Consider the following 20,541-nt stretch of genomic DNA (forward strand, 5'->3'; position numbering starts at 1 on the left):
CCATAGGACGGAAGTACTCCCTTTTTGGATCCTTTGCATTGCTTTAGAAGTTGTGCCATGGAAGTTAATTTGAATGAAGAAATTTAAAAAGCAAAAAAAAAAAAAAAATTTCCACCAATTTCACGTTTTTTGCATCCATATGTTTTATTACACAATTATTTTCCTATTATCTAATTTTTACAATTTGAAAAACTTTTTCGCTCCGAGCAGGGGTTGAACCAGGGTTTGCAGGCACCATAACAGAACGCCTTAGCACAATCAGCCACAAACGCCATTGAACATAAAGCGTCGATATGTCAATTCAAATGTTTGTGAAATGAACGTAAAACGACACCATGGATTAACATTATAATTGCTTTTCGAGATGTTCTTTATTAGTATGAACGAAAAAATAAGAAACGCAGGTTTAAATCTCACCAGCGGCAATTTTTTTATCAAATATTTTTCTAAAAAAATATTTTTCTATGTTATGCATTGTTTTTATTTTTTATTTTTTTATTTTTTATATTTCTCAAAAGAACTTCCATGGAAGCGAAAAAGTTAAATTAAAGTTTTTTGTAAACTTTAATTTCCAAAATTTGCACTTAAAATAGACTGATTGCGTTTTTCTAATACTTATCCACAAGGAAGTAGAAGTAGTAGAGGAAGTAGGAAGTAGAAAAAAATTATTGGGGGATCCCAAGATGCGCTTTAGAAGAAATGTTTGTGGACTAGTCCAAAAGGACTGCATTGGAAGTTGAAAAAACTCGATGGGGGATTCCGGGAAGGGCTTTGAAAGAAATATTTGTGGAACAACTTCCAATTTTTTTTGCTGGGAAGTTAGTGTATATGTTTGGGGTATATCTTACAGAAGCGATTGTTTTTTTGGGTGTAGCTATCATATATATCTTTCGCGCCATATCCGCTATTTTGGCCACAGAGGCAGAGTTTTGGATTATCCCACCTCAGTAATGGTGGTGACGCCGTTCGGACTCGGCTATAAAAATGAGGTTCCCTGTCATTGAGCTTAACATAGAATCGGGCAGAACTCAGTGATAAGCAGCGTTGCCAATTTAGCTTTTTTCCCGCTAGATTTGGCTTTTTTTGAAGACGTTTAGCGGGAAAAAAATGCATTTAGCTTTTAGCTTTTTTTCTGGCTTTTTTTCATGACCCTTTTAGCTATTTTTGGCTTTTTTTATTTTCGACATGTTTCTATTGAAATATGGATAAATCGGCGTTTTTATCTAAGCCTTGCTGCAAGTATAAGGGTTTCCACATATTTCAAAGCTCAGTTGAAACATTAATAATGAGTCCAGCCATTATGGGGGCATTTTTGTAGCAAAAATTTTTTCATTATATACATAAAAGTTATCGTAAACTTTAAATCTACTATTACCATACAAATATGTTAGATAAACTGTCAGTAAATTATTGGGAATATTATCATTTGACTCGTTTATCCTTTTTATGTTATTATAATATTCTAAAGTTATTACGATATTACTAAATTAAAATAGTAGATGTGAATAGCTTTGTGCACTGAAAAAATATTGTTGTCTCCTTAAAATACGAACGCGAATTTTGGTTATAATAGCATTTGTGAATTTCTTTTATATAAACTGTTTTCCTTGTCCAAAAGACGATAAAGTCGTTTTGTCCTTATAATTAAGTGATTCAACTTAAAAATGGGTATGTTTTCATGAAAGAAGGAAGAATTAATGAAATAGTCTTAAAATGTGAGGAGTTTTTGCATCTTAACCACAAACCAAAATACCGTTCAAAAATAGAAGATGTTTTTCAACACTTTATTTTAAAAACGTATATATACAATAATTTCTACTTGAAGTCGAGTGTGAATTTGGAAATTTAAGATGGCGTTAGCACTTTGATAGCTCATGAAGAAAAGGAAAATGTTTTTACTGGGAAATGTAAACTATAGGTATTTTCTACAATTTAAATAAATGTAATGTATTTCGAATTTTTCACAATTTCAAAACCAAACTAAAATTTTATTTTAAAAAATGACAAATCATTTTTTTACCAAATCCAAAGCATATTTTATTTTTAAAATAAATTTTAAAATAACAAGTAAATAAAATAGAGGTGTTGGGAAGATAGCTCCCACAAAACGAAGGACTTCCAGTAAAAAATTAGTGATAGTAATCAAAATGTATCGAATACGCAAACAGAGCTAAATGCCTTAGATATTGTTACAGTCTCACAGAAGTGGAATTAAAATGAAAATAATATACATTGTAAGTGAAATAAAGCCTTTAAGTTTGTTTAATTTCAATCAAAAATGTTACTTTTGATACAAAAAAATTTAGCTTTTTTCTAGCTATTTTTTTAGCATTTTTTAGCTATTTTTTTGGGCAAATCTAGCGGTTTTTGGTGAAACAATTCTGGCAACGCTGGTGATAAGAGAGAAGTTCACCACTGTGGTATCACTATGGACTGAATAGCTTCTTAGAGTTCAGTCCAAATAGCGATCCTACGGAAAATTGGCACATATTGTCTTTAACGGACCTATCATAGGATTAGTACCAGTGCTCCAGTTTGCCGCAATTTTTAAAGTTTCATACTATTTATTGATTTCGATACTCTCTTAATTATCAAATCTTATTCAAGATTTCATTTAGTTTTTTCTTGAAACATGATATTATTTTTACTTGAAGTTGAGTACAAATTTAGAATTTGGAGATCATAGAATGAGAAAAAACGAGAAAATTCACAAATTAAAATTTGTTTCTCACTATAAAATACACTGAAAAAACAGTGAACCCACCAGGAAGAAAACTTTTGAGTTATTTTAGAAAATTTTGAATATTTATAGAAATTTTTAACTAAACAGTATTACAAGCGCTGGCATCGCGCCGATATCACAAAAATAAGTAAATATTTTTCGACAAATTCAAGAAAATTTATTAGACATAAATAATTTTTTTCGCTTTTTAAAGAAAATTTTGTAGTTTGAAGGAAAAAATTGGAGTTCAAAATTGCAAGAATGTCTTTAGTGACATACGAAGTTCATAATGGACACTTTTGTAGTAAAATTTACAAATTTGAAGAAATAATGAACTATTTTATGACAAATATGAATTTAGTAAATCTCTATCTTTAACTTGTGTATAATTTTCTCGCGTCTTTTAGTTCATTTAACTAACGTACGCAAAAAATTATTAGAGTAAATGAAACTTTCACCAAATATAATAAGTTCATGAACTAAAATATAGTTAAATTGGCTTTAGTGAAATAGTGAGTTCACTTTTTTTTGAGTGTACGCAAAATTTAAATGTAATTAAGGGAGCCACCGTGGTGCAATGGTTAGCATGCCCCCCTTGCATACACAAGGTCGTGGGTTCGATTCCTGCTTCGACCGAACACCAAAAAGTTTTTCAGCGGTAGTTTCACTGCAATGTGGAACGCCGTTGGGACTCGGCTATAAAAAGGAGGTCCCTTGTCGTTGAGCTTAACATGAAATCGGGCAGTACTTAGTGAAAAGAGAGAAGTTCACCAATGTGGTATCACAATGGACTGAATAGTCTAAGTGAGCCTGATACATCGGGCTGCCACCAAACCTAACCTAACCTAAATGTAAGTTTGTAAGTGATTTCCGCGTTAAATCTAGCCCTAGTGCATATCCTTGTACCAAAATAATTTACATAATGACAAAATCTTTTAAAGCTGGATAAGCTTTATATCAGTGTCTCAGAAATAGTGGTGTAGTCTGAGTGTCTCAAAGCTTAATTAGATGGTTCCACACTTTGTTTCTGACACACCTTTTGGATTCGGTAAAAGTGAATTGTGTCTTAAATGTATCCTAAATAAAATTACTTGCCTCTTTGGGTTGGGTTTAATACCAAAACTATTTATGAAAAGTCAAAATCTTAAGGAATGGATGAGGGTTTTTATCGTCTCTCAAAAATGCTGGTGACATTTCTGAGTATTGCAAAGCTTCTCAGGATGGTTTCATACACAGAAACAAAAGTAAACTATTTTATAGGAAGAAGTTGAACTAAATTATACTCCTCGTTTTGAGATTTCCACAAAGTGTTGTTAAAACCAGGAAAAAACTCTGGTGTACTTTTACACTACAAATCACGAAATTACACCCTTAACTTAAACTTAAAGTAAAGAACAAGAAAGAAGAAAACTTAAAGTAAAGAACAAAATCATTGGCGCCAAATCATGACTATTTTAACCATACTGTAGTTCATTCTTACAATTTTTGGGAAACGTACGAAAGTTTTCGTTAAAATTTAACTACAAACAAATTAGCAATAAGAATAAGTTATATTTTGCGTTAGTTTAACTACGGATTTTTTTCAGTTTACATTGTGTATTGCGCATCCTTTAGATTGCTGTAAAACAGAGATCCTTTTCCATTGAGCTAAATATAGAATCAGGCATCACTCGATGATAAGAGAAAAGTCCCGCTTAGACTATTCAGTCCTGGATACCATAACACACCCAGAAAAAATAAATAATCCTAAAAATGGGTTTTAGTGCCATAAAGCCAATTTAATTCTATTTTAGTTCATCAAAATTTATTATGTTATTATGTTGGAATTATTAAGTTTTGAGAAATTTTCCTTGACTAAATGAACTAAAAAATGTCGAAAAATTCTACACAAATGAAGCAAAATATGTCTCCCAAAAAATAGCTCATAATTTCTTAAAATTTGCAAATTTTACCAAATATGCGCCCATCTTGAACTTTGTATGGCACTCAAGAAATTTTTGCAATTTTCAACTCCATTTTTATACCCATAGAATGGTGACGGGGGTATAATAAGTTTGTCATTCCGTTTGTTGTCGAAATATCGATTTCCGACTATATAAAGTATATATATATATTCTTGATCAGGGAGAAATTCTAAGACGATATGACCATGTCCGTCTGTCTGTCTGTTGTAATCAGAGGTATTTTATGACCGTAAAGAGATGTGCCAAAAATTGTGAGTATCGGTCCATGTTTTGGTATAGCCCCCATATTGACCGATCTCCCGATTTTACTTCTTGGGCTTATAGAAACCGTAGTTTTTATCCAATTTGCCTGAAATTGTAAATATTCTGGTATTTAAAGCTCACCAAAACGTGTATCGGATTAAGTTTTTATCAGTCCATTTGGTAATGCATCCATATAGACCGACTTCACATCTTGAGGGTGTAGAAGGCGCACTGATAATGAAAATTGCTTGAAACTCAATGTAAAATTTCCAGATTTTACTTCTACAGATTTAAGATTTCAAATCAAGACGTTATTTTATAATTTTCTTGCACACTTACAAGAGATGTTAACCATTCTTCTAAAACTCAAACAAAAATGGTTCTTATAAATCCAGAATCTGATGTAGTCTTCATAGGTAAAATCTTTAAATTTATCTTCGTGAAGTGTACTGGTTGAACTGCTCTGCTTGATCTGTCCTCAAACCCTCTGTAATTTCAAAGGAAACCGTAATATTTGATTCATGGTGGTGGGTGTTTAAGATTCGGCCCGGCCGAACTTACTGCTGTATATACTTGTTTTCCTTCAAATTAAAATGTTCTAAAATTAACCTAAAATTTCTAGAAAATATCAAACATTTCCCTCCTGGGCACAGTTTTTTGAGTGCGATCACTGCAAACATGTTTCAAAAGCATAATGTTATTTTTGTATGGGGATTAAGTAACATGCTTGTTGCAACTGTACTAATTTCTCAAAAATGATAATGATTTCGGAAAGCATTTTATATGCTTCCCGAGAAAACAACAAGGGATCTCCTTAGCACTCACAAATATCAATGTTTGGTGTTCGATAAAAATTTTGATAGAATCCGAGAGTTTTTTTGAATGCAAGGCAAGCAGGAAAACCTTTGCACCATGGTGGCTTCTAGATCTGAAACTGTGCTTGCTTACTATCTTTATTTTAAAGAAGTGGAAGCGTCAAAATCTTTAGATCCCTAATACACCCTAGGTTAGGTTAGGTTAGGTTATGTGGCAGCCCGATGTATCAGGCTCACTTAGACTATTCAGTCCATTGTGATACCACAGTGGTGAACTTCTCTCTTATCACTGAGTGCTGCCCGATTCCATGTTAAGCTCAATGACAAGGGACCTCCTTTTTATAGCCGAGTCCGAACGGCGTTCCACATTCCAGTGAAACCACTTAGAGAAGCTTTGAAACCCTCAGAAATGTCACCAGCATTACTGAGGTGGGATAATCCACCGCTGAAAAACTTTTTGGTGTTCGGTCGTAGCAGGAATCGAACCCACGACCTTGTGTATGCAAGGCGGGCATGCTAACCATTGCACCACGGTGGCTCAATACACCCTAAAAAGACAATTGGTGTTGCTCTCTAATACACCCTAAAAAGATTTTGGTGTTGATTCCGAGCCAAAGATGCAGCTTATTTAATATAAAGAAATTTTTTAGCGACCTACCTGACTTTAAATCTAGAAACAATAAAATTAGGATGCAGATCCCATTTATAAAAATTTCATTCTCTTTTCGTGGTTTATTAATAAAGGTACTCACGTACAAACAAATGCCAGTTTAAAAAACCAAATTATAACGGATACTTCAAAGTAAAAAATGTTTTCTTAAGACGTTAAATCCTCAAAATAAGTCTTAGCCTATATTTGAAGCGTTTTCTATCTTAAATCTAAAGTTTCAATATTTCAGTTAATTTCAGGACAATTTCATTAAATCAAAAATGTGCTTCATTACTGTAAGGAAAATTAGCCCTAGTTCAAAGACATTCGTCTTTAACGGAGGGTCGCACATTTACAAAAACTGTGTCCTAAATTTAATGAAAAAAAAAAAAAGATTATAAACTTTATTTTAATTACACACAAAAAAATATCAATTAATTGTATTGTCAATACAATTAAAATTGTGTTTAAATTTGAGCTAACGACGTACTTTGTTAGGTTAGGTTAAAATGGCAGCCCGATTAAGATTCAGGCTCACTTAGACTATTCAGTCCATTGTGACGTACTTTGTAAATACAATTACGATTTTAGTCACATTAGCAAACAATTTTGTTATATCAACAAAAAAAATTGTAGAACTTAAACATTTTCTGTAACAACAACTAATTGTTAGCTCAAAAATTATAATATTATTTTGTGTGTAAAATTTCATTATTTTAAAGAAATTTGTCCTTAATATTTTGTAAATTTCGCATCCTAATCTTTAATATCACGTAAATAGTATTTACAGTGTAGTTAAATCCAGTTTCTAAACATTTGTTTGCTTGTAACAAAATGTCCTAAACATAATTTTGTTGGAATGCAAATAAAAACATATTTTTTTAATTTATTTGAATATTTTCTATACAAATTTAAGTTTCCTAATTCCTAAAAAATTTAAATCAAAGATACAAAATCCTATATTTGAAGCGTTTTTATCTTAAATGTAATTTAAGAACGATTTCTTCAAATCAATAAAGGGTTCACTATAAAGAAAATTTGCCTTGTTTATGTATGTTTTTTAAGCTTAGACTTTATTTTTCCAAATCGAAAATATTTTAAAGAAAATTGCCATACTTGAAGGATCCCAACGATTCGTTCGAAAATTGCCATGTAATGCACGCTTTCAGCCGTAAGTAGCTGATCTTCTTCGACCAATTCCATTGGTGGCACCTTGAGTTTTCTGGAAACTTTTCCTTGTCGATAAGTCACCATAATTTTTGCATTAGTACTATTTCCAAATAGATATGGCATTAGTGACAACCTTAATATTTTTATTTTGACTCACCAATTAATATAAAATATTCAAAGTAATTTCACTTAATTTTTTATGTCTTCCAATTGACCATAAACTTCGTTGCACAGGTTTTTTTTTTCCTTCTTCCATTTGGATGTAATTCGCAAATTCGTTAAAACCTTTTCATGTTGAAAAATATTTGTCCTGAAAAAGAAAATTTCTGTATTCATAAAAATTAATTTATTTTAGTTAAATTTTACCAAAACAAAAGATAACATTTTACTTATTTTATTTTATTCTCCTTATTTGTAATTACATGAATTAAAAAAAGAGGTTTGTATAAATGAAGTGCACAATTTAACTAAAATAGTTCATATTTTTCTAAAATGAGCGAATTTCATTTAAATTGTGTTCATAATTTTTAAAACTTCTAACAAGTTTTATATCAAATTTTTAATTAAAACAAGTAAGGGAAGTCTAAAGTCGGGCGGGACCGACTATATTATACCCTGCACCACTTTTTAGATCTAAATTTTCGATACCATATCACATCCGTCAAATGTGTTGGGTGCTATATATAAAGGTTTGTCCCAAATACATACATTTAAATATCACTCGATTTTGACAGAATTTGATAGACTTTTACAAAATCTATAGACTCAAAATTTAAGTTGGCTAATGTACTAGGGTGGAACACAATATTAGTAAAAAAATATGTGAAACATTTAAATCTGAAGCAATTTTAAGGAAACTTCGCAAAAGTTTATTTATGATTTATCGCCCGATATATATGTATTAGAAGTTTAGAAAAATTAGAGTCATTTTTACAACTTTTGGACTAAGCAGTGGCGATTTTACAAGGAAAATGTTGGTATTTGACCATTTTTGTCGAAATCACAAAAACATAAATATGGGAGCTATATCTAAATCTGAACCGATTTCAACCAAATTTGGCACGCATAGCAACAATGCTAATTCTACTCTCTGTGCAAAATTTCAACTAAATCGGAGTTAAAAATTGGCCTCTGTGGTCATATGAGTGTAAATCGGGCGAAAGCTATATATGGGAGATATATCTTAATCTGAACCGATTTCAACCAAATTTGGCACGCATAGTTGCAATGCTAATTCTACTCCCTATGCAAAATTTCAACTAAATTGGAGCAAAAAATTGGCCTCTGTGGACAAATGAGTGTAAATCGGGCGAAAGCTATATATGGGAGCTATATCTAAATCTGAACCGATTTGGCTGATATTCTGCAAGTTTTTCGAGACCCATAAAATATTCGGATGTACCAATTATGACCAGATCGGTGAAAAATATATATGGCAGATATATCAAAATCTGAACCGATTTTTTCCAAAATCAATAGGGATCGTCTTTGAGCCGAAACAGGACCCTATACCAAACTTTAGGACAATCGGACTAAAACTGCGAGCTGTACTTTGCACACAAAAATACATCAACAGACAGACGGACAGACAGACAGACAGACAGACGGACATCTAAATCGACTCAGAATTTAATTCTAAGCCGATCCGTATACTAAAAGGTTGGTCTATGATTACTCCTTCTTGGCGTTACATACAAATGCACAAACTTATTATACCCTGTACCACAGTAGTGGTGAAGGGTATAAATATGCAATTCGAACACAACTAAAAAAGTATTATTATACCCACCACCATAGAGTGGTGACGGGGGTATAATAAGTTTGTCATTCCGTTTGTAACACATCCAAATAACAATTTCCGACTATATAAAGTATATATATTCTTGATCAGGGAGAAATTCTAAGACGATTTACCCATGTCCGTCTGTCTGTCTCTTGTAATCACGCTACAGTCTTCGATAATGAAGCAATGTCTTTTGTCTGCAGGCAGGTCAAGTTCGAAAATGGGCTATATCGGTGCAGGTTTTGATATAGTCCCCATATAAACCGACCTTCCAATTTGAGGTCTAGGGCTTATAGAAACCGTAGCTTTTTTATCCATTATGTCTGAAATTGGAAATCTAGAGGTATTTTAGGACCACAAAGAGGTGTGCCAAAAACGGTGAGTATCAGTCGATGTTTTGGTATAGCCCCCATGTAGACCGATTAACTTCTTGGGCTTCTAGAATTCGTGGTTTTATCCAATTTGCTTGAAATTGGAAATCTAGAGGTATTTTAGAACCATAAAGAGGTGTGTCAAAAATGGTGAGTATCGGACCATGTTTTGGTATAGCCCCCATATAAACGGTGATACGGTCAAAATTTGGTCAATATAAACTTGACGTATTTCTTTCAATTTTGCATTTAAAAAACCTGAACACCCCTCATTTTGAAGGTGTGTGTGTGTAGAATGTTGCTCCTATTTTGATTTTGGAATTCACTCTTCAGTTGTCAAAATGGCGTCCAAGCAAGAAGAGCAGCGTCTCAAAATTTTGCTCGCGCATCGCGAAAATCCGAGCTACTCGCACGCAAAGCTGGCAAAATCGCTAAAAGTTGCCAAATCAACCGTTACAAATGTAATTAAAGTGTTTGGGGAACGTTTGTCGACAGCCAGGAAGTCTGGATCGGGGGGAAATCGAAAACCGGAACCCGCTGAGACGACAAAGAGAGTTGCCGGTAGTTTCAAGCGAAACCCCAACCTCTCTCTCCGAGATGCCGCAAATAAGCTGGGTGTATCGTCTACAACCGTGCATCGAGCCAAAAAACGAGCCGGACTATCGACTTACAAGAAGGTAGTGACTCCAAATCGCGATGATAAACAAAATACGACGGCCAAAGCGCGATCCCGGAGGCTGTACACGACGTCAAACCTACGTCAAAGCCGACTACAAGCAGCTTCCGGGACAGAAGTTTTATACGGCAAAAGGGAGGGGAAAGGTAGCAGATATTTTCAAGCACATAAAACTGTCAAAGTTCGCAAAGAAATATATGGTTTGGCAAGCCATCTGTACCTGTGGCTTGAAAAGCAGCATTTTCATAGCTTCCGGGACTGTCAACCAAGAAATTTACGTGAAAGAGTGTTTGAATAAACGTCTGCTGCCTTTCCTGAAGAAACACGGTTGTTCCGTACTGTTTTGGCCGGATTTGGCATCTTGTCATTACAAGAACCCTCCCAACCGCCAGAGCTTCGCCCAATTGAGAAATACTGGGCTATTGTCAAGCGGAACCTAAAGAAGACCAAAAGAACTGCTAAGGATGAGCAGTAGTTCAAGGCAAACTGGCTTTCTGCGGCGAAGAAGGTGGACAAGGTGACTGTACAAAATCTGATGGCAGGTGTCAAGCGTGAGGCCCGGCAATTCGGATTTGGAAAAGCGAAAGCCTAACTGAATATTTTTCCTGAATTTTATACTAATTGAACTTGAAAAAGAAATTTAATTTGATTTTTTAAATAAACGATTTCACCGATTTACTCGCGTTTTCCCTAGACCAAATTTTGACCGTATCACCCTTTAGATCGATCTCCCGATCTTACTTCTTGGGCTTATAGAAACCGTAGTTTTTATCCAATTTGCCTGAAATTTTAAATCTAGAGGTATTGCAGGACCATAAAGAGGTGTGTCAAAAATGTTGAGTATCGGTCCATGTTTCGATATAGCCCCCATATAGACAGATCTCCCGATTTGAGGTCTTGGGCTTGTAGAAATCGTAGTTTTTATCCAATATGCCTGAAAATAGGAAATATAGAGGTATTTTAGAACCATGAAGAGGCGTGTCAAAAATAGTAAGTATCGGTCGATGTTTCGGTATAGCCCCCTTATAGACCGGTCTCCAGATTTTACTTCTTGAGCTTATAGAAACCGTAATTTTTATCCAATTTGCATGAAATTGGAAATGTAGAGGTATTGTAGGACCACAAATACGTGTGCCGAAAATGGCGTGTATTTCGTATAGCCCCCATATCGACCGATCTTCCGATTTTACCTTTTGGGCTTGTAGAAACCGTAGTTGTTGTTTACTTCGCCTGAATTTGAAAATCTCGAGGTTTTTAGGACTAAATACGTGTGCAAAATAAGATTTTATTGTTTGGGATTCTAGAAACCGTACTTTTTATGGAATTTGCTTCAAATTTTAAATCAAGAAGTATTTTGGGAGTATAACTCCTTGGGTTTCTAGAAAGCGTAGTTTTTATCCGATTTGCCTTAAAGTATAAATATACTAGTATTTTAGACTCACAAATTCGTGTATCGGATTTAGTTCTTTTCGGTCCATTTGGTAAGGCCGATTTCGCTTCTTGAGGGCATAGAAGGCGCACTTATCATGAAAATTGAAAATTTTACTACTCGTAATCAGTTACATAATGGGGGTGAAAATCTACAGATTTTAGATTTCAAATCAATCAAAAGATGTTGGGAGTTTTAAGGTAGAACACAATCAAATTTCCGGATTTGTGAACATGCAAGAGAAATTTCGTATTCTCCGGATTTTGGTCCAGAGTCCAGATTTTCACATGTCTTGCTCTTAATACACACTAAAAGCCTGGCCAAATTTGTCATGGTTATCAATAATGCAAATCGACTCAAGTTTTTATAAACGGTGAATGCTATGCTACAATTGCTGTACATTCTTCTAAAAAGTTGATCTTCTTAAATCTATAGAATATGGTCAAAGAAAATATTTTTCATTTAGTTAAAAAATTATTGTAGGTAAATTCAATTGTATGCACCATTATCTCCTGCTTGGGTTTGACACAGTCAGTCACCAGCTACGTTATATAGGTCATAGTCAATGATAGTTCTTCTTAATGACAAATACATAACATAAGTAGGTCTTTCAATACCCAAATAGAAAAACAAAGCTTAAGGGCATTGCTTAGATTCAGAACACCCGGGTAATGGATGAGCTTAATCGTTGCAGATGTTTGTGGTTAATATTTAATCAAGTGAACTTAGTACGGTGCACTGTATCAAATATCTCTGATGTTAGTATAAATACGAAGAAAATTCTGGAAAAGATCATCATTCAGTCTTTGCTTCTTTCAATATTGATTAGCTCATTGAGTTCACCCATATCGATCCAAGAAACATGAAGTTGTCCTTCGCTTTCCTTCTCGGTTTGCTGGCCGTAGTGTGTGCTATCCAGTGCACTGTAGCTAGAACAGCTCGTATTGCTAACAAAAAAGACATGCAAAGTACTTTTGCTCGACGCAAGGAAACTGCTGTAGAATCCCAGGTGACAGAGTTAGATGCTAACCTCTTGGATAAAGAAGATGCTGCCGCTAATCAAATTATCAAAACTGAAAACGACGAGGAAGACGATGATGAGGATACTGATTTAGAAGATATTGATGGGCGTTCCAATAACGCTCAACGTCGTAGGAAACAAAGGAGAAACCGATTGAGGAAGCTTCGCCTGCGTCGTCGTCGTCAACAACGCCGTCGCAAGGCACGCAAGGCTCGTAAAGCACGCAAAGCTCGCAAACAACGCAAACTTCGCAAACAACGCAAACTCCGCAAACAACGCAAACTTCGCAAACTCCGCCAACGTATGCGCAAAATTGCTGGTTAAGTAAATTGTCATCTAGTGAATCATCGTTCTACGCCCAATAATCAATTTCAATAAAAACACTTTTTAAAATTATTTTCGTAGTTTTTTTTATAAAGATTGGGAGGGAAATTTCACAAGGATGAGCAAATGAAAATGAAGAATAAAAATTGTTCAATCAAGTACAGTATTCGACCTTTAAAGTTTTCAGCTTTTTAAAAACATTAAATGGTGTTTTCGTTTCTTATGTCCATATACAAAACAATTTATTGAGAGCTTATCAAAGGAATTTCTATGTTAAAAAAAAAATAGCTTCTGTAACATATACCCCAAACGCATTTTGCTTCAAGCATATATATTTTCAGTTTCTTTTTGCCAAGTAAAGTATCCCTATTTTCAGAAAGTTTCCCTCAACTTTCTTCAAAGTGAATCGCAACCAAATATAAAAACTAGTATATGCGGCCTTAAGTTCGGACAGGCGAAGAAACTTTAGATAAACACAATTTCCCTTATAGTAAAGAAATTTCTTTGAGATGAGCCCGAATTTATGAGAAGTTATAGTTGAGTTTTCTATACTTTCTACCAAATTTATTATACCCTCCACCATAGGATGGGGGTATATTAACTTTGTCGTTCCGTTTGTAACACATCGAAATATTGCACTAAGACCCCATATATATACACACATATATATATATATATATATATATATATATATATATATATATATATATATATATATATATATATATATATATATATATATATATATATATATATATATATATATATATATATATATATATATATATATATATATATATATATATATATATATATATTCTGGGTCGTGGTGAAATTCTGAGTCGATCTAAGCACGTCCGTCCGTCTGTTGAAATCACGCTAACTTCCGAACGAAACAAGCTATCGACTTGAAACTTGGCACAAGTAGTTGTTATTGATGTAAGTCAAACGGTATTGCAAATGGACCATATCGGTCCACTTTTACGTATAGCCCCCATATAAACGGACCCCCAAATTTGGCTTGCGGCTTGCCTCAAAGAGAAGCAAATTTCATCCGATACGGCTGAAATTTGGTACATGGTGCCCCCATATGGAGCCCCCATATAAACCGATTCCCAGATTTGGCTTGCGGCGCCTCAAAGAGAAGCAAATTTCATCCGATACGGCTGAAATTTGGTACATGGTGTTGGTATATGGTCTCTAACATCTATGCAAAAATTGGTTTACATCGGTCCATAATTATATATAGACCCTATAAAAACCGATCCCCAGATTTGGCTTGCGGAGCCTCAAAGAGAAGCAAATTTCATCCGATCCGGTTGAAATTTGGTACATGGTGTTGGTATATGGTCTCTAACAACCACGCAAAAATTTTCCACATCGGTCTATAGTTAGGTTAGGTTAAAGTGGCAGTCCCGATTTAGATGCAGACTCACTAAGACTACTAGGTCCATTGTTATATATAGCCCATCCCCAATCACACAAAAATTGGTCCATATCGGTTCATAATCAGGTTGCCACTCGAGCCAAAAATAATCTACCAAAATTTTATTTCTATAGAAAATTTTGTCAATTTTTTATTTCTGTAGAAAATTTTTACAATTTTTTTTTAATCCAAAAATACCTTTAAACCAAAGATGAAAACCCTTAAAATAATTCTCAGCCTATATTTGAAGCGTATTTATCCTAATTACTAAGATTCAATATATCAGCTAATTTAACAGGTTGGCTGATAAGTCCCCGGTCTGACACATATATGGCGTCGCTAGTATTAAGTGCATATTATGTTTACATAGTACGAACCTTCAAATGATTCGTGTCAAAATTTGACGCCTATAAGACAATTAGTTTGTGAGATAGAGCGTCTTTTGTGAAGCAACTTTTGTTATTGGGAAAAAATGGAAAAAAGAAATTTCGTATTTTGATAAAATACTGTTTTCTGAACGGTATAAATACGGTGGAAGCAAAAACATGCCGTGATAATGAGTTTCCGGACTCTGCCCCAGGGAAATCAACAATAATTGATTGCTATGCAAAATTCAAGTGTGGTGAAATGAGCACGGAGGACGGTGAAAGCGGTGGATGCCCGAAAGAGGTGGTTACAGACGAAAACATAAAAAAAATACTCAAAATGATTTTGAAAGACCGTAAAATCAAATTGATCGAGATACCAGAGGCCTTAAAGATATCAAAGGATCGTGTTGGTCATATCATTCATCAATATTTGGATATGCGGAAGCTCTGTGCAAAATGGGTGCCGCGCGAGCTTACATTTGACCAAAAACAACAACGTGTTTATGATTCTGAGCGGTGTTTGCAGCTGTTAACTCGTAATACACCCGAGTTTTTCCGTCGATATGTGACAATGGATGAAACATGGCTCCATCACTACACTCCTTAGTCCAATCGACAGTCGGCTGAGTTGGTTCAGATTTAGATATAGCTCCCATATATAGCTTTCGCCCGATTTACACTCATTTGCCCACAGAGGCCAATTTTTTGCTCCGATTGGTTGTTGAAATTTTGCATAGGGAGTAGAATTAGCATTGTAACTATGCGTGCCAAATTTGGTTGAAATCGGTTCAGATTTGGATATATCTCCCATATATAGCTTTCGCCCGATTTACACTCATATGACCACAGAGGCCAATTTTTAACTCCGATTTAGTTGAAATTTTGCACAGGGAGTAGAATTAGCATTGTAGCTATGCGTGCCAAATTTGGTTGACATCGGTTCAGATTTAGATATAGCTCCCATATATATATGTTTTTCTGATTTCGACAAAAATGGTCAAAATACCAACATTTTCCTTGTTAAATCGCCACTGCTTAGTCGAAAAGTTGTAAAAATGACTCTAATTTTCGTAAACTTCTAATACATATATATCGAGCGATAAATCTTAAATAAACTTTTGCGAAGTTTCCTTAAAATTGCTTCAGATATAAATGTTTCCCATATTTACACCCTGCGTCACACTGTGGAACAGGGTATTATAAGTTAGTGCATATGTTTGTAACACCCAGAAGGAGACGAGATAGACACATGGTGTCTTTGGCAATAATGCTCAGGGTGGGTCCCTGAGTCCGTCTGTCCGTCCGTCCGTCTGTCCGTCCGTCCGTCTGTCTGTGAACACATTTTTGTGATCAAAGTCTAGGTCGCAATTTAAGTCCAATCGCCTTCAAATTTGGCACATGTTCCTAATTTGGGTCAGAATAGAACCCTATTGATTTTGGAAGAAATCGGTTCAGATTTAGATATAGCTCCCATATATATCTTTCGCCCGATATGCACTAATATGGACCCAGCAGCCACAGCTTTATACCGATTTGCTTGAAATTTTGTACAAACATAACACTTAATTGTATAGTCAAGTGTGCAAAATTTGATTGAAATCGGTTCAGATTTAGATATAGCTCACATATATATCTTTCGCCCGATATGGACTTATATGGCCCCAGAAGCCAGATTTTTGGCCGAATTTGGTTGAAATTTTGCACTAGGAGTACAATTAGTAGTATAGTCAAGTGTGCAAAATTTGATTGAAATCGGTTCAGATTTAGATATAGTTCCCATATATATCTTTCGCCCGATATGGACTAATATGGTCCTAAAAGCCAGAGTTTTGGCCCAATTTGGTTGAAATTTTGCACAGAAAGTAGATTTAGCATTGTAGCTATGCGTGCCAAATTTGATTGAAATCTGTTCAGATTTAGATATAGCTTCCATATATATTTTTCGTCCGATATGGACTTATATGGCCCCAGAAGCCAGAGTGTTGGCCCAATTTGGTTGAAATTTTGCAGCAGGAGTACAATTAGTAATATAGTCATGTGTGCCAAATTTGATTGAAATCGGTTCAGATTTAGATACAGCTCCCATATATATCTTTCGCCCGATATGGACTAATGTGGTCCTAAAAGCCAGAGTTTTGGCCCAATTTGGTTCAAATTTTGCACAGGGAGCAGATTTAGCATTGTAGCTATGCGTGCCAAATTTGATTGAAATCGGTTCAGATTTAGATATATCTCCCATATATATGTTTTTCTGATTTCGACAAAAATGGTCAAAATACCAACATTTTCCTTGTTAAATCGCCACTGCTTAGTCGAAAAGTTGTAAAAATGACTCTAATTTTCCTAAACTTCTAATACATATATATAGAGCGATAAATAATAAATAAATTGTGTTCCACCCTAGTGCATTAGCCAACTTAAATTTTGAGTCTATAGATTTTGTAAAAGTCTATCAAATTCTGTCCAAATCGAGTGATATTTAAATGTATGCATTTGGGAAAACATTTATATATAGCACCCAACACATTTGACGGATGTGATATGGTATCGAAAATTTAGATCTACAAAGTGGTGCAGGATATGATATAGTCGGCCCCGCCCGACTTTAGACTTTCCTTACATGTTTTACAATGGAAAAATTTGAAATGCGTGCTGTCATTAAATATTTACATAAAAAAGGTTTATCGGGACAAGAAATTCATAATGATATGGTGAATGTGTTAGGTGAGAGTGCTCCTTCGTATGCAACAGTAAAAAATTGGGTTGCTGAATTTAAACGTGGTCGTACAAGCATTGAAGATGAACCACGTAGTGGACGTCCAAAAACAGCAACAACAACAGAAATTGTAGCCAAAGTGCATGATATGGTATTAAATGATCGACGAATAAAAGTGCGTGAAAATGCTAATATCATGGGCATCTCAAATGATCGAGTCCATTTAATTTTACATGAAGAACTAGAGATGAAAAAGCTTTCTGCAAGATGGGTGCCGCATTTGTTAACCGTCGATAAAAAACGCGTAAGAATGAACATTTCTCAAGCTTGTTTGGATCGTTTTAAGCGAAATAAAATGGATTTTAAGCGTCGTTTCATAACTGTTGATGAGACATGGATCCACCACTATACTCCAGTGACAAAAGAACAGTCCAAACAATGGACTGAAGCTGGAGGAAATGCCCCAAAGAAGGCAAAAACAATTCAATCGGCTGGTAAGGTTATGGCAACGGGTTTTTGGGACTTCAAAGTTAATTTATTGATTGACTATCTGCGAAAGGGTAAAACAATAAATTCAGAGTACTATTGCATCCTTTTGGATTAATTAAATGTACAAATTCGAGAAAAACGTCCTGGCTTACAACACAAAAAAATAATCTTTCATCAAGACAACGCACCAGCGCACAAGAGTGTTTTAACAATGGCTAAAATCAACGAATTAAAGTACGAGTTGCTTGACCACCCACCTTATTCTCCTGATTTAGCTCCCAGTGACTTTTACTTGTTCCCAAATCTAAAAAAATTCCTTGCTGGCAAGCGTTTTACTTCAAATGAAGATGCAATTACACTTGTAAACCACCATTTTGAAGACCTTGAGGAAAACTATTTTAATCAAGGGATAGAATTGCTAGAAAAACGTTGGACTAAGTGTATTGAAGTTTCAGGAGATTATATTGAAAAATAAAAATATTTTTGAAAAACTAACTATTCTCTTTCATTGATAGGCTAAGAAGTTTCGAACCGCCCTCGTATGTCGATTTATTGGAGAACAATTTAATAGATTTTGCAGATGAGTTATGTGGTGAAGTTTGGACTTTCCAACAAGATAATGCTCCCATCCATGTTGAACGCATAACAAAAAACTTATTTATGTCTCGTAATATACCTTTACTGGACTGGCCAGCGCTAAGTCCCGATCTAGATCCTAGGATTTAGATCGGGACTTGGTTATAAAGGGTGATTTGTTAAGAGCTTGATAACTTTAAAAAAAAAAAAAACGCATAAAATTTGCAAAATCTCATCGGTTCTTTATTTGAAACGTTAGATTGGTCCATGACATTTACTTTTTGAAGATAATTTCATTTAAATGTTGACCGCGGCTGCGTCTTAGGTGGTCCATTCGGAAAGTCCAATTTTGGGCAACTTTTTCGAGCATTTCGGCCGGAATAGCCCGAATTTCTTCGGAAATGTTGTCTTCCAAAGCTGGAATAGTTGCTGGCTTATTTCTGTAGACTTTAGACTTGACGTAGCCCCACAAAAAATAGTCTAAAGGCGTCAAATCGCATGATCTTGGTGGCCAACTTACCGGTCCATTTCTTGAGATGAATTGTTCTCCGAAGTTTTCCCTCAAAATGGCCATAGAATCGCGAGCTGTGTGGCATGTAGCGCCATCTTGTTGAAACCACATGTCAACCAAGTTCAGTTCTTCCATTTTTGGCAACAAAAACTTTGTTAGCATCGAACGATAGCGATCGCCATTCACCGTAACGTTGCGTCCAACAGCATCTTTGAAAAAATACGGTCCAATGATTCCACCAGCGTACAAACCACACCAAACAGTGCATTTTTCGGGATGCATGGGCAGTTCTTGAACGGCTTCTGGTTGCTCTTCACTCCAAATGCGGCAATTTTGCTTATTTACGTAGCCATTCAACCAGAAATGAGCCTCATCGCTGAACAAAATTTGTCGATAAAAAAGCGGATTTTCTGCCAACTTTTCTAGGGCCCATTCACTGAAAATTCGACGTTGTGGCTCGTTAGTAAGTCTATTCATGATGAAATGTCAAAGCATACTGATCATCTTTCTCTTTGACACCATGTCTGAAATCCCACGTGATCTGTCAAATACTAATGCATGAAAATCCTAACCTCAAAAGAATCACCCTTTAGAAGATCTCTAGGGCATATTATCCGCTAAGATATTTGCAAAGTCCAAGCAATAAAGCAACTCTGAAAAACTTGGTATGTTCTATGCCTCACCGATTACAGCAAGCTCTAATAAACAAGGGCTATACTATATCGTATTAGTTAATCAAACTATCTTAATTTTATTTTGACATATAGCTAAAATATAATTTTACACATATAAATATTTTCTATGACTAAAAATTTAAGTATGTATTTTCTGTCAAAGCAAACGTTAAGTAAAGATTTGGTTTATGTATTTTAATAACGAACAAAAGTGTAAATAAAATAAGAAAAAAAATGTTTTCAATAAAAGTTCTTTATAAGACTAGAACATAAATTTACACGTTGCACATATACTTCTTTTACGGGGGTATAGGGCTTTTCGAATACGATCGTGGCAATCATGTGGTGTGTGTGTGGTTAATATTTAACCAAGTGAACTTCGTGCAGTGCACTGTATCAACTATCTCTGTTGTTAGTATAAATACGAATAGAATTCTGGAAAATATCATCATTCAGTATTTGCTTCTTTCAATATTGATTAGCTCATTGAAGTCACCCATATCGATCCAAGAAACATGAAGTTGTCCTTCGCTTTCCTTCTCGGTTTGCTGGCCGTAGTGTGTGCTATTCAGTGCACTGTAGCTCGAGCAACTGGTATTGCTAACAGAAAAAAC

The sequence above is a fragment of the Haematobia irritans genome, chromosome 3 (genome assembly GCF_050003625.1).
Source record: "Haematobia irritans isolate KBUSLIRL chromosome 3, ASM5000362v1, whole genome shotgun sequence".
Taxonomy (NCBI): domain Eukaryota; kingdom Metazoa; phylum Arthropoda; class Insecta; order Diptera; family Muscidae; genus Haematobia; species Haematobia irritans.